This window comes from Pristiophorus japonicus, chromosome 25 (assembly GCF_044704955.1).
Source record: "Pristiophorus japonicus isolate sPriJap1 chromosome 25, sPriJap1.hap1, whole genome shotgun sequence".
Lineage (NCBI taxonomy): Eukaryota > Metazoa > Chordata > Chondrichthyes > Pristiophoridae > Pristiophorus > Pristiophorus japonicus.
This window is the reverse complement of record NC_092001.1, coordinates 33093889-33114000: the sequence shown is the minus strand read 5'-3', so window position 1 is coordinate 33114000 and position 20112 is coordinate 33093889.

Genomic DNA, 20112 nt, shown 5'->3' with positions numbered 1-20112 from the left:
ATCATTCCACACGTCATTCCACACCCCATTCCACACCTCATTCCACATATCATTCCACAACATTCAACACATCATTCCACACATCAATCCACACATCATTTCATCCCTCATTCCACACTTCATTGAACAACTCATTCCACACATCATGCCACACATCATTCCACACACCATTCCACACCTCATTCCACACCTCATTCCACACATCATTCCACGCATCATTCCACATCTCATTCCACACATCATTCCACACATCATTCCACACCTCATTCCACACTTCATTCCACACGTGATTCCACACATCATTCCACACAGCATTCCAAATTTCATTCCACACCTCATTCCACACCTCATTCCACACATCATTCCACACATCATTCCACACAGCATTCCATATTTCATTCCACATCTCATTCCACACATAATTCCACACAGCATTCCACACATCATTGCACACATCATTCCACACCTCATTCCACACCTCATTCCACACCTCATTCCAAACAGTATTCCACACATCATTCCACACAACATTCCAAATATCATCCAATCCTCATTCCTCATAACATTCCACATCTCATTCCACACATCATTCCACACCTCATTCCACAAATCATTCAACACATCATTGCACACGTCATTCCACACATCATTTAAACACCTCATTCCACTCATCATTCCACGCATCAGTCCACAGCTCATTCCACAGCTCATCCAACACATCATTCCACACATCATTCCACACATCATTCCACACATAATTCCACATATTATTCCAAACATCATTCCACACCTCATTCCACATATCATTCCATGCATCATTCCACACATCATTGAATACATCATTCCACACATCATTCCACATATTATTCCACACATCATTCGACACATCATTCCATCCCTCATTCCACTCCTCATTCCACACAACATTGCATACATCATTGCACATATCATTCCAGACATCATTCCACACACCATTCCACACCTCATTCCACGTATCATTCCACAACATTCAACACATCATTCCGCACATTAATCCACACATCATTCTATCCCTCATTCCACACCTCATTGAACACCTCATTCAACACATCATTCCACACATCATTCCACACCCCATTCCACACCTCATTCCACATATCATTCCACAACATTCAACACATCATTCCACACATCAATCCACACATCATTTCATCCCTCATTCCACACTTCATTGAACAACTCATTCCACACATCATGCCACACATCATTCCACACACCATTCCACACCTCATTCCACACCTCATTCCACACATCATTCCACAAATCATTCCACACATCATTCCACTCATCATTCCACACATCATTCCAAACATCATTCCGCATCACATTCCACGCATCATTCCACGCATCATTCCACACATCATTCCACACATCATTCCAAACATCGTTCCACACATCATTACATACATCATTCCAGATGTCATTCGACACATCATTTCACACATCTTTCCACACTTCATTCCAAACATCATTCCACATCACATTCCACGGATCATTCCACGCATCATTCCACACCTCATTCCACACATCAATCCACATATCATTCCACGCATCATTCCACACATCATCCCACACATCATTCCACAACATTCCTCAATATTCCACACATCATTCTACACATCATTCCACACATCATTCCATACCTCATTCCACACCTCATTCCACACATCTTTCCACACATCATGCGACACATCATTCCAAACATCATTCCACACCTCATTCCACATAACATTCCACACATCATTCCACACAACATTCCACACATCATTCCACACTTCATTTCACACATAATTCCTCACCTCATGCCACACATCATTCCACACATCATTCAATACATCATTCCACATATCATTCCACACATCATTCCACACATCGTTCAACACATCATGCCACAAGCAATGCACACATCATTCCACACATCATTGCACAAATCATTCCACACAGCATTCCAAATATCATTCCACACCTCATTCCACTTATCATTCCACGCATCATTCCACGCTTCATTCCACATCTCATTCCACACCTCATTCCACAGCTCATTCCACACATCATTCCACATCTCTTTCCACACCTCATTCCACCCATCTTTCCACACATCATTCCACACATCATTCCACAACATTCCACAACATTCCACACATCATTCCACACATCATTCCACACATCATTCCACACCTCATTTCACACATCATTCCACACATCATTGCACACATCATTCCACACAGCATTCCAAATATCATTCCGCACCTCATTCCACATATCATTCCACGCATCATTCCACATCTCATTCCACACATCATTCCACACATCATTCCACACATCATTCCACACATCAATCCACACCTCATTCCACACGTCATTCCGCACGTCATTCCATACACCATTCCACACATCATTCCACACATCATTCCACACATCATTCCACACTTCATTTCACACATAATTCCTCACCTCATTCCACACATCATTCCACACATCATTCAATACATCATTCCACACATCATTGCACACATCATTCCACACAGCATTCCAAATATCATTCCACACCTCATTCCACATATCATTCCACGCATCATTCCACGCATCATACCACATCTCATTCCACACTTCATTCCGCACCTCATTCCACAAATCATTCCACACATCATTCCACATCTCTTTCCACACATCATTCCACACATCTTTCCACACATCATTCCACACATCTTTCCACACATCTTTCCACACATCATTCAACACATCATTCCACACATCATTCCACACATCATACTACACATCATTACACACATCATTCCACACATCATTCCACACCTCATTCCACACTTCATTCCACACGTCATTCCACACATCATTCCACACAGCATTCCAAATTTCATTCCACACCTCATTCCACACCTCATTCCACACATCATTCCACACAGTATTCCACACATCATTCCACACAACATTCCAATGTCATCCAATCCTCATTCCTCATAACATTCCACATCTCATTCCACACATCATTCCACACCTCATTCCACAATTCATTCAACACATCATTGCACACGTCATTCCACACATCATTTAAACACCTCATTCCACTCATCATTCCACGCATCAGTCCACAGCTCATTCCACAGCTCATTCAACACATCATTCCACACATCATTCCACACATCATTCCACACATCATTCCACACATTATTCCAAACATCATTCCACACCTCATTCCACATATCATTCCATGCATCATTCCACACATCATTGAATACATCATTCCACACATCATTCCACATATTATTCCACACATCATTCGACACATCATTATATCCCTCATTCCACTCCTCATTCCACACCTCATTCCACACAACATTGCATACATCATTGCACATATCATTCCAGACATCATTCCACACACGATTCCACACCTCATTCCACATATCATTCCACACATCATTCCACACATCATTCAACACATCATGCCACAAGCACTGCACACATCATTCCACACATCATTGCACAAATCATTCCACACAGCATTCCAAATATCATTCCACACCTCATTCCACTTATCATTCCACGCATCATTCCACGCGTCATTCCACATCTTGTTCCACACCTCATTCCACAGCTCATTCCACACATCATTCCACATCTCTTTCCACACCTCATTCCACCCATCTTTCCACACATCATTGCACACATCATTCCACAACATTCCACAACATTCCACACATCATTCCACACATCATTCCACACATCATTCCACACCTCATTCCACACATCATTCCACAAATCATTTCACACATCATTCCACTCATCATTCCACACATCATTCCAAACATCATTCCACATCACATTCCACGGATCATTCCACGCATCATTCCACACCTCATTCCACACGTGATTCCACACATCATTCCACACAGCATTCCAAATTTCATTCCACACCTCATTCCACACATCATTCCACACATCATTCCACACAGCATTCCATATTTCATTCCACATCTCATTCCACACATAATTCCACACAGCATTCCACACATCATTGCACACATCATTCCACACCTCATTCCACACCTCATTCCACACCTCATTCCAAACAGTATTCCACACATCATTCCACACAACATTCCAAATATCATCCAATCCTCATTCCTCATAACATTCCACATCTCATTCCACACATCATTCCACACCTCATTCCACAAATCATTCAACACATCATTGCACACGTCATTCCACACATCATTTAAACACCTCATTCCACTCATCATTCCACGCATCAGTCCACAGCTCATTCCACAGCTCATCCAACACATCATTCCACACATCATTCCACACATCATTCCACACATCATTCCACATATTATTCCAAACTTCATTCCACACCTCATTCCACATATCATTCCATGCATCATTCCACACATCATTGAATACATCATTCCACACATCATTCCACATATTATTCCACACATCATTCGACACATCATTCCATCCCTCATTCCACTCCTCATTCCACACAACATTGCATACATCATTGCACATATCATTCCAGACATCATTCCACACACCATTCCACACCTCATTCCACGTATCATTCCACAACATTCAACACATCATTCCGCACATTAATCCACACATCATTCTATCCCTCATTCCACACCTCATTGAACACCTCATTCAACACATCATTCCACACGTCATTCCACACCCCGTTCCACACCTCATTCCACATATCATTCCACAACATTCAACACATCATTCCACACATCAATCCACACATCATTTCATCCCTCATTCCACACTTCATTGAACAACTCATTCCACACATCATGCCACACATCATTCCACACACCATTCCACACCTCATTCCACACCTCATTCCACACATCATTCCACAAATCATTCCACACATCATTCCACTCATCATTCCACACATCATTCCAAACATATTCCACATCACATTCCACGCATCATTCCACGCATCATTCCACACATCATTCCACACATCATTCCAAACATCGTTCCACACATCATTACATACATCATTCCAGATGTCATTCGACACATCATTTCACACATCTTTCCACACTTCATTCCAAACATCATTCCACATCACATTCCACGGATCATTCCACGCATCATTCCACACCTCATTCCACACATCAATCCACATATCATTCCACGCATCATTCCACACATCATCCCACACATCATTCCACAACATTCCTCAATATTCCACACATCATTCTACACATCATTCCACACATCATTCCATACCTCATTCCACACCTCATTCCACACATCTTTCCACACATCATGCGACACATCATTCCAAACATCATTCCACACCTCATTCCACATAACATTCCACACATCATTCCACACAACATTCCACACATCATTCCACACTTCATTTCACACATAATTCCTCACCTCATGCCACACATCATTCCACACATCATTCAATACATCATTCCACATATCATTCCACACATCATTCCACACATCATTCAACACATCATGCCACAAGCAATGCACACATCATTCCACACATCATTGCACAAATCATTCCACACAGCATTCCAAATATCATTCCACACCTCATTCCACTTATCATTCCACGCATCATTCCACGCTTCATTCCACATCTCATTCCACACCTCATTCCACAGCTCATTCCACACATCATTCCACATCTCTTTCCACACCTCATTCCACCCATCTTTCCACACATCATTCCACACATCATTCCACAACATTCCGCAACATTCCACACATCATTCCACACATCATTCCACACATCATTCCACACCTCATTCCACACATCATTCCACACATCATTGCACACATCATTCCACACAGCATTCCAAATATCATTCCGCACCTCATTCCACATATCATTCCACGCATCATTCCACATCTCATTCCACACATCATTCCACACATCATTCCACACATCATTCCACACATCAATCCACACCTCATTCCACACGTCATTCCGCACGTCATTCCATACACCATTCCACACATCATTCCACACATCATTCCACACATCATTCCACACTTCATTTCACACATAATTCCTCACCTCATTCCACACATCATTCCACACATCATTCAATACATCATTCCACACATCATTGCACACATCATTCCACACAGCATTCCAAATATCATTCCACACCTCATTCCACGTATCATTCCACGCATCATTCCACGCATCATACCACATCTCATTCCACACTTCATTCCGCACCTCATTCCACAAATCATTCCACACATCATTCCACATCTCTTTCCACACTTCATTCCACACATCTTTCCACACATCATTCAACACATCTTTCCACACATCATTCCACACATCATACTACACATCATTACACACATCATTCCACACATCATTCCACACCTCATTCCACACTTCATTCCACACGTCATTCCACACATCATTCCACACAGCATTCCAATGTCATCCAATCCTCATTCCTCATAACATTCCACATCTCATTCCACACATCATTCCACACCTCATTCCACAATTCATTCAACACATCATTGCACACGTCATTCCACACATCATTTAAACACCTCATTCCACTCATCATTCCACGCATCAGTCCACAGCTCATTCCACAGCTCATTCAACACATCATTCCACTCATCATTCCACACATCATTCCACACATCATTCCACACATTATTCCAAACATCATTCCACACCTCATTCCACATATCATTCCATGCATCATTCCACACATCATTGAATACATCATTCCACACATCATTCCACATATTATTCCACACATCATTCGACACATCATTATATCCCTCATTCCACTCCTCATTCCACACCTCATTCCACTCAACTTTGCATACATCATTGCACATATCATTCCAGACATCATTCCACACACGATTCCACACCTCATTCCACATATCATTCCACACATCATTCCACACATCATTCAACACATCATGCCACAAGCACTGCACACATCATTCCACACATCATTGCACAAATCATTCCACACAGCATTCCAAATATCATTCCACACCTCATTCCACTTATCATTCCACGCATCATTCCACATCTCATTCCACACATCATTCCACACATCATTCCACACATCATTCCACATCTCTTTCCACACCGCATTCCACCCATCTTTCCACACATCATTCCACACATCATTCCACAACATTCCACAACATTCCACACATCATTCCACACATCATTCCACACATCATTCCACACCTCATTCCACACATCATTCCACACATCATTGCACACATCATTCCACACAGCATTCCAAATATCATTCCGCACCTCATTCCACATATCATTCCACGCATCATTCCACATCTCATTCCACACATCATTCCACACATCATTCCACACATCATTCCACACATCAATCCACACCTCATTCCACACGTCATTCCGCACGTCATTCCATACATCATTCCACACATCATTCCACACAGCATTCCACACATCATTGCACACAACATTCCACACATCATTCCTTACGTCATTCCACACATCTTTCCACACATCATTCAACACATCATTCCACACATCATTCCACGCCTCATTCCACACATCATTGCACACAAAATTCCAAATATCATCCAATCCTCATTCCTCATATCATTCCACGCATCATTCCGCATCTCATTCCATACATCACTCCACACATCATTCCACACCTCATTCCACACTTCATTCCACACCTCATTCAATAAATCATTCCACATATCATTGCATACATCATTCCACACATCATTGCACACATAATTCCACGCATCATTCCACATCTCATTCCACACATCATTCCACACATCATTCCACACCTCATTCCACACGTCATTCCACACATCATTCCACACATCATTCCACACAGCATTCCAAATACCATTCCACACCTCATTCCACACCTCATTCCACACCACATTCCACATGTAATTAAGCGCGGCATTCCACACAGCATTACACACATCATTCTTCACATCAATTCACACCTCATTACACACCTCATTCCACACCTCATTCCACACTTCATTCCACACATCATTGCACACTTAATTCCAAACATCATTCCACACATCATTCCACAAATCATTCCACACGTCATTTAAACACCTCATTCCAGTTATCATTCCACGCATCATTCCACGCATCAATCCATGCATCATTCCACATCTCATTATACAACACATTCCACACCTCATTCCACACATCATTCCACACATCATTCCACACATTATTCCAAACATCAATCCACATATCATTCCACACATCATTCGACACATCATTCCATCCCTCATTCCACACCTCATTCCACACCACATTCCACACAACATTGCATATATCATTGCACAAATCATTCCACACATCATTCCACACACCATTCCACACCTCATTGCAAGTATAATTCCACAACATTCAACACATCATTCCATACATTAATCCACACATCATTCCATCCCTCATTCCACAACTCATTGAACACCCCATTCCACACATCATTCCACACATCATTCCACACATCATTCCACACGCCATTCCACACCACATTCCACATATCATTTCACAACATTCAACACATCATTCCACACATCATTCCAAACATCATTCCACACCTCATTCCACACCTCATTCCACACCTCATTCCACCCATCTTTCCACACATCATTCCACACATCATTCCACAACATTCCACAACATTCCACACATCATTCCACACATCATTCCACACATCATTCCACACCTCATTCCACAAATCATTCCACACATCATTCCACACATCATTCCAAAAATCATTCCACATCACTTTCCACATCATTCCACACATCATTCCACACATCGTTCCAAACACAATTCCAAACATCATTCCACAACTCATTCCACACCTCATTCCACCCATCATTCCACAGATCATTCCACACATCATTCCACAACATTCCACACATCATTCCACACATCATTCCACACATCAGTCCATACCTCATTCCACACCTCAGTCCACACATCATTCCACACCTCATTCCACATAACATTCCACACATCATTCCACACATCATTCCACACATCATTCCACACTTCATTTCACACATAATTCCTCACCTCATTCCACACATCATTCCAAACATCATTCCACATCACATTCCACATCATTCCACACATCATTCCACACATCATTCCAAACACCATTCCAAACATCATTCCACACCTCATTCCACACCTCATTCCACCCATCATTCCACAGATCATTCCACACATCATTCCACATCATTCCACACATCATGCCACACATCATTCCAAACATCATTCCACACCTCATTCCACATAACATTCCACACATCATTCCACGCATCATTCCACGCATCATACCACATCTCATTCCACACTTCATTCCACACCTCATTCCACAAATCATTCCACACATCATTCCACATCTCTTTCCACACATCATTCCACACATCTTTCCACACATCATTCCACACATCTTTCCACACATCTTTCCACACATCATTCAACACATCATTCCACACATCATTCCACACATCATACTACACATCATTCCACACATCATTCCACACCTCATTCCACACATCATTCCACACAGCATTCCAAATATCATCCAATCCTCATTCCTCATATCATTCCACGCATCATTCCACATCTCATTCCACATATCATTCCACACATCATTCCACACCTCATTCCACACTTCATTCCACACGTGATTCCACACATCATTCCACACAGCATTCCAAATTTCATTCCACACCTCATTCCACACCTCATTCCACACATCATTCCACACAGTATTCCGCACATCATTCCACACAACATTCCAAATATCATCCAATCCTCATTCCTCATAACATTCCACATCTCATTCCACACATCATTCCACACCTCATTCCACAAATCATTCAACACATCATTGCACACGTCATTCCACACATCATTTAAACACCTCATTCCACTCATCATTCCACGCATCAGTCCACAGCTCATTCCACAGCTCATTCAACACATCATTCCACACATCATTCCACACATTATTCCAAACATCATTCCACACCTCATTCCACATATCATTCCATGCATCATTCCACACATCATTGAATACATCATTCCACACATCATTCCACATATTATTCCACACATCATTCCACACGTCATTCCACGTATCATTCCACAACTTTCAACACATCATTCCGCACATTAATCCACACATCATTCCACACATTATTCCAAACATCATTCCACACCTCATTCCACATATCATTCCACTCATCATTCCACACCTCATTCCACACCTCATTCCACACATCATTCCACAAATCATTCCACACATCATTCCACTCATCAATCCACACATCATTACATGCATCATTCCAGATGTCATTCGACACATCATTTCACACATCTTTCCACACTTCATTCCAAACATCATTCCACATCACATTCCACGGATCATTCCACGCATCATTCCACACCTCATTCCACACATCAATCCACATATCATTCCACGCATCATTCCACACATCATTCCACACATCATTCCACAACATTCCTCAATATTCCACACATCATTCCACACATCATTCCACACTTCATTTCACACATAATTCCTCACCTCATTCCACACATCATTCCACACATCATTCAATACATCATTCCACACATCATTGCACACATCATTCCACACAGCATTCCAAATATCATTCCACACCTCATTCCACGTATCATTCCACGCATCATTCCACGCATCATACCACATCTCATTCCACACTTCATTCCGCACCTCATTCCACAATTCATTCCACACATCATTCCACATCTCTTTCCACACTTCATTCCACACATCTTTCCACACATCATTCCACACATCTTTCCACACATCTTTCCACACATCATTCAACACATCATTCCACACATCATTCCACACATCATACTACACATCATTACACACATCATTCCACACATCATTCCACACCTCATTCCACACTTCATTCCACACGTCATTCCACACATCATTCCACACAGCATTCCAAATTTCATTCCACACCTCATTCCACACCTCATTCCACACATCATTCCACACAGTATTCCACACATCATTCCACACAACATTCCAATGTCATCCAATCCTCATTCCTCATAACATTCCACATCTCATTCCACACATCATTCCACACCTCATTCCACAATTAATTCAACACATCATTGCACACGTCATTCCACACATCATTTAAACACCTCATTCCACTCATCATTCCACGCATCAGTCCACAGCTCATTCCACAGCTCATTCAACACATCATTCCACTCATCATTCCACACATCATTCCACACATCATTCCACACATTATTCCAAACATCATTCCACACCTCATTCCACATATCATTCCATGCATCATTCCACACATCATTGAATACATCATTCCACACATCATTCCACATATTATTCCACACATCATTCGACACATCATTATATCCCTCATTCCACTCCTCATTCCACACCTCATTCCACTCAACTTTGCATACATCATTGCACATATCATTCCAGACATCATTCCACACACGATTCCACACCTCATTCCACATATCATTCCACACATCATTCCACACATCATTCAACACATCATGCCACAAGCACTGCACACATCATTCCACACATCATTGCACAAATCATTCCACACAGCATTCCAAATATCATTCCACACCTCATTCCACTTATCATTCCACGCATCATTCCACGCGTCATTCCACATCTTGTTCCACACCTCCTTCCACAGCTCATTCCACACATCATTCCACATGTCTTTCCACACCTCATTCCACCCATCTTTCCACACATCATTCCACACATCATTCCACAACATTCCACAACATTCCACACATCATTCCACACATCATTCCACACATCATTCCACACCTCATTCCACACATCATTCCACACATCATTGCACACATCATTCCACACAGCATTCCAAATATCATTCCGCACCTCATTCCACATATCATTCCACGCATCATTCCACATCTCATTCCACACATCATTCCACACATCATTCCACACATCATTCCACACATCAATCCACACCTCATTCCACACGTCATTCCGCACGTCATTCCATACATCATTCCACACATCATTCCACACAGCATTCCACACATCATTGCACACAACATTCCACACATCATTCCTTACGTCATTCCACACATCTTTCCACACATCATTCAACACATCATTCCACACATCATTCCACGCCTCATTCCACACATCATTGCACACAAAATTCCAAATATCATCCAATCCTCATTCCTCATATCATTCCACGCATCATTCCGCATCTCATTCCATACATCACTCCACACATCATTCCACACCTCATTCCACACTTCATTCCACACCTCATTCAATAAATCATTCCACATATCATTGCATACATCATTCCACACATCATTGCACACATAATTCCACGCATCATTCCACATCTCATTCCACACATCATTCCACACATCATTCCACACCTCATTCCACACGTCATTCCACACATCATTCCACACATCATTCCACACAGCATTCCAAATACCATTCCACACCTCATTCCACACATCATTCCACACCACATTCCACATGTAATTAAGCGCGGCATTCCACACAGCATTACACACATCATTCTTCACATCAATTCACACCTCATTACACACCTCATTCCACACCTCATTCCACACTTCATTCCACACATCATTGCACACTTAATTCCAAACATCATTCCACACATCATTCCACAAATCATTCCACACGTCATTTAAACACCTCATTCCAGTTATCATTCCACGCATCATTCCACGCATCAATCCATGCATCATTCCACATCTCATTATACAACACATTCCACACCTCATTCCACACATCATTCCACACATCATTCCACACATTATTCCAAACATCAATCCACATATCATTCCACACATCATTCGACACATCATTCCATCCCTCATTCCACACCTCATTCCACACCACATTCCACACAACATTGCATATATCATTGCACAAATCATTCCACACATCATTCCACACACCATTCCACACCTCATTGCAAGTATAATTCCACAACATTCAACACATCATTCCATACATTAATCCACACATCATTCCATCCCTCATTCCACAACTCATTGAACACCCCATTCCACACATCATTCCACACATCATTCCACACATCATTCCACACGCCATTCCACACCACATTCCACATATCATTTCACAACATTCAACACATCATTCCACACATCATTCCAAACTTCATTCCACACCTCATTCCACACCTCATTCCACACCTCATTCCACCCATCTTTCCACACATCATTCCACACATCATTCCACAACATTCCACAACATTCCACACATCATTCCACACATCATTCCACACATCATTCCACACCTCATTCCACAAATCATTCCACACATCATTCCACACATCATTCCAAAAATCATTCCACATCACTTTCCACATCATTCCACACATCATTCCACACATCGTTCCAAACACAATTCCAAATATCATTCCACAACTCATTCCACACCTCATTCCACCCATCATTCCACAGATCATTCCACACATCATTCCACAACATTCCACACATCATTCCACACATCATTCCACACATCAGTCCATACCTCATTCCACACCTCAGTCCACACATCATTCCACACCTCATTCCACATAACATTCCACACATCATTCCACACATCATTCCACACATCATTCCACACTTCATTTCACACATAATTCCTCACCTCATTCCACACATCATTCCAAACATCATTCCACATCACATTCCACATCATTCCACACATCATTCCACACATCATTCCAAACACCATTCCAAACATCATTCCACACCTCATTCCACACCTCATTCCACCCATCATTCCACAGATCATTCCACACATCATTCCACATCATTCCACACATCATGCCACACATCATTCCAAACATCATTCCACACCTCATTCCACATAACATTCCACACATCATTCCACGCATCATTCCACGCATCATACCACATCTCATTCCACACTTCATTCCACACCTCATTCCACAAATCATTCCACACATCATTCCACATCTCTTTCCACACATCATTCCACACATCTTTCCACACATCATTCCACACATCTTTCCACACATCTTTCCACACATCATTCAACACATCATTCCACACATCATTCCACACATCATACTACACATCATTCCACACATCATTCCACACCTCATTCCACACATCATTCCACACAGCATTCCAAATATCATCCAATCCTCATTCCTCATATCATTCCACGCATCATTCCACATCTCATTCCACATATCATTCCACACATCATTCCACACCTCATTCCACACTTCATTCCACACGTGATTCCACACATCATTCCACACAGCATTCCAAATTTCATTCCACACCTCATTCCACACCTCATTCCACACATCATTCCACACAGTATTCCGCACATCATTCCACACAACATTCCAAATATCATCCAATCCTCATTCCTCATAACATTCCACATCTCATTCCACACATCATTCCACACCTCATTCCACAAATCATTCAACACATCATTGCACACGTCATTCCACACATCATTTAAACACCTCATTCCACTCATCATTCCACGCATCAGTCCACAGCTCATTCCACAGCTCATTCAACACATCATTCCACACATCATTCCACACATTATTCCAAACATCATTCCACACCTCATTCCACATATCATTCCATGCATCATTCCACACATCATTGAATACATCATTCCACACATCATTCCACATATTATTCCACACATCATTCCACACCTCATTCCACGTATCATTCCACAACATTCAACACATCATTCCGCACATTAATCCACACATCATTCCACACATTATTCCAAACATCATTCCACACCTCATTCCACATATCATTCCACTCATCATTCCACACCTCATTCCACACCTCATTCCACACATCATTCCACAAATCATTCCACACATCATTCCACTCATCAATCCACACATCATTACATGCATCATTCCAGATGTCATTCGACACATCATTTCACACATCTTTCCACACTTCATTCCAAACATCATTCCACATCACATTCCACGGATCATTCCACGCATCATTCCACACCTCATTCCACACATCAATCCACATATCATTCCACGCATCATTCCACACATCATTCCACACATCATTCCACAACATTCCTCAATATTCCACACATCATTCTACACATCATTCCACACATCATTCCATACCTCATTCCACACTTCATTCCACACATCTTTCCACACATCATGCCACACATCATTCCAAACATCATTCCACACCTCATTCCACATAACATTCCACACATCATTCCACACATCATTCCACCCATCTTTCCACACATCATTCCACACATCATTCCACAACATTCCACAACATTCCACACATCATTCCACACATCATTCCACACATCATTCCAGACCTCATTCCACACATCATTCCACACATCATTGCACACATCATTCCACACAGCATTCCAAATATCATTCCGCACCTCATTCCACATATCATTCCACGCATCATTCCACATCTCATTCCACAAATCATTCCACACATCATTCCACACATCATTCCACATATCAATCCACACCTCATTCCACACGTCATTCCGCACGTCATTCCATACATCATTCCACACATCATTCCACACAGCATTCCACACATCATTGCACACAACATTCCACACATCATTCCTTACGTCATTCCACACATCTTTCCACACATCATGCCACACATCATTCCAAACATCATTCCACACCTCATTCCACATAACATTCCACACATCATTCCACACATCATTCCACACATCATTCCACACTTCATTTCACACATAATTCCTCACCTCATTCCACACATCATTCCACACATCATTCAATACATCATTCCAAACATCATTGCACACATCATTCCACACTGCATTCCAAATATCATTCCACACCTCATTCCACATATCATTCCACGCATCATTCCACGCATCATACCACATCTCATTCCACACTTCATTCCACACCTCATTCCACAAAACATTCCACACATCATTCCACATCTCTTTCCACACATCATTCCACACATCTTTCCACACATCATTCCACACATCTTTCCACACATCTTTCCACACATCATTCAACACATCATTCCACACATCATTCCACACATCATACTACACATCATTCCACACATCATTCCACACCTCATTCCACACATCATTCCACACAGCATTCCACACATCATTCCACACTTCATTTCACACATAATACCTCACCTCATGCCACACATCATTCCACACATCATTCAATACATCATTCCACATATCATTCTACACATCATTCCACACATCATTCAACACATCATGCCACAAGCACTGCACACATCATTCCACACATCATTGCACAAATCATTCCACACAGTATTCCAAATATCATTCCACACCTCATTCCACTTATCATTCCACGCATCATTCCACGCGTCATTCCACATCTCATTCCACACCTCATTCCACAGCTCATTCCACACATCATTCCACATCTCTTTCCACACATCATTCCACTCATCTTTCCACACATCATTCCACATATCTTTCCACACAACTTTCCACACATCATTCAACACATCATTCCACACATCATTCCACACCTCATTCCACACCTCATTCCACACGTGATACCACATCATTCCACACAGCATCCCAACTATCATTCGACACCTCATTCCACACCGCATTCCACACATCATTCCACACATCATTCAATACATCATTCCACATCTCATTCCACACATCATTCCACACCTCATTCCACACCTCGTTCCACAAATCATTCAACACATCATTGCACACGTAATTCCACACATCATTTAAAAACCTCATTCCACACATCATTCCACAAATCATTCCACACGTCATTTAAACACCTCATTCCACTCATCATTCCACGCATCATTCCACACCTCATTCCACATCTCATTCAACACATCATTCCACACATCATTCCACACATCATTCCACACATCATTCCACACATTATTCCAAACATCATTCCACACCTCATTCCACATATCATTCCATGCATCATTCCACACATCATTCCACACATCATTCCAAACATCATTCCACATATTATTCCACACATCATTCGACACATCATTCGATCCCTCATTCCACACCTCATTCCACACCTAATTCCACACAACATTGCAGACATCATTGCACATATCTTTCCACACATCATTCCACACACCATTCCACACCTCATTCCACGTATCATTCCACAACATTCAACACATCATTCCGCACATTAATCCACCCATCATTCTATCCCTCATTCCGCACCTCATTGAACACCTCATTCCACACATGATTCCACACATCATTCCACACCCCATTCCACACCTCATTCCACATATCATTCCAAAACATTCAACACATCATGCCACACATCGATCCACACATCATTCCATCACTCATTCCACACGTTATTGAACAACTCATTCCACACATCATGCCACACATCATTCCAAACACCATTCCACACCTCATTCCACACCTCATTCCACACAACATTCCACACATCATTCCACTCATCATTCCACTCATCATTCCACACATCATTCCAAACATCATTCCACATCACATTCCACACATCATTCCACACATCATTCCAAACATCATTCCACACATCATTCCAGAAATCATTCCAGATGTCATTCGACACATCATTCGACACATCTTTCCACACTTCATTCCAAACATCATTCCACATCACATTCCACGCCTCATTCCACGCATCATTCCACACCTCATTCCACACCTCAATCCACATATCATTCCACGCATCATTCCACACATCATTCCACACATCATTCCAAACATCATTCCACACCTCATTCCACACCTCATTCCACCCATCATTCCACACATCATTCCACACATCATTCCAGAACATTCCTCAACATTCCACACATCATTCCACACATCATTCCACACATTAGTCCTTACCTAATTCCACACCTCATTCCACACATCTTTCCACACATCATGCCACACATCATTCCAAACATCATTCCACACCTCATTCCACATAACATTCCACACATCATTCCACACATATTTCCTCACCTCATTCCACACATAATCCCACACATCATTCCACACATCATTCCGCAAAGATTGCACACATCATTCCACACATCATTCCACAGCGCATTCCACACATTATACCACACATCATTGCACACATCATTCCACACAGCATTCCAAATATCATTCCACACCTCATTCCACAACATTCCACAACATTCCACACATCATTCCACACATCATTCCACACATCATTCCACACCTCATTCCACACATCATTCCACACATCATTGCACACATCATTCCACACAGCATTCCAAATATCATTCCGCACCTCATTCCACATATCATTCCACGCATCATTCCACATCTCATTCCACAAATCATTCCACACATCATTCCACACATCATTCCACACATCAATCCACACCTCATTCCACACGTCATTCCGCACGTCATTCCATACATCATTCCACACATCATTCCACACAGCATTCCACACATCATTGCACACAACATTCCACACATCATTCCTTACGTCATTCCACACATCTTTCCACACATCATTCAACACATCATTCCACGCCTCATTCCACACATCATTGCACACAAAATTCCAAATATCATCCAATCCTCATTCCTCATATCATTCCACGCATCATTCCGCAACTCATTCCATAAATCACTCCACACATCATTCCACACCTCATTCAATAAATCATTCCACATATCATTGCATACATAATTCCACACATCATTGCACACATAATTCCACGCATCATTCCACATCTCATTCCACACATCATTCCACACATCATTCCACACCTCATTCCACACGTCATTCCACACATCATTCCACACATCATTCCACACAGCATTCCAAATACCATTCCACACCTCATTCCACACCTCATTCCACACCACATTCCACATGTAATTAAGCGCGGCATTCCACACACCATTACACACATCATTCTTCACATCAATTCACACCTCATTACACACCTCATTCCACACCTCATTCCACACTTCATTCCACACATCATTGCACACTTAATTCCAAACTTCATTCCACACATCATTCCACAAATCATTCCACACGTCATTTAAACACCTCATTCCAGTTATCATTCCACGCATCATTCCACGCATCATTCCATGCATCATTCCACATCTCATTATACAACACATTCCACACCTCATTCCACACATTATTCCAAACATCATTCCACTCCTCAATCCACATATCATTCCACACATCATTCGACACATCATTCCATCCCTCATTCCACACCTCATTCCACACCTCATTCCACACAACATTGCATACATCATTGCACAAATCATTCCACACATCATTCCACACACCATTCCACACCTCATTGCATGTATAATTCCACAACATTCAACAGATCATTCCATACATTAATCCACACATCATTCCATCCGTCATTCCACAACTCATTGAACACCCCATTCCACACATCATTCCACACATCATTCCACACATCATTCCACACGCCATTCCACACCACATTCCACATATCATTCCACAACATTCAACACATCATTCCACACATCATTCCAAACATCATTCCACACCTCATTCCACACCTCATTCCACACCTCATTCCACCCATCTTTCCACACATCATTCCACACATCATTCCACAACATTCCACACATCATTCCACAAATCATTCCACACATCATTCCACACATCATTCCAAACATCATTCCACATCACATTCCACATCATTCCACACATCATTCCACACATCATTCCAAACACCATTCCAAACATCATTCCACACCTCATTCCACACCTCATTCCACCCATCATTCCACAGATCATTCCACACATCATTCCACA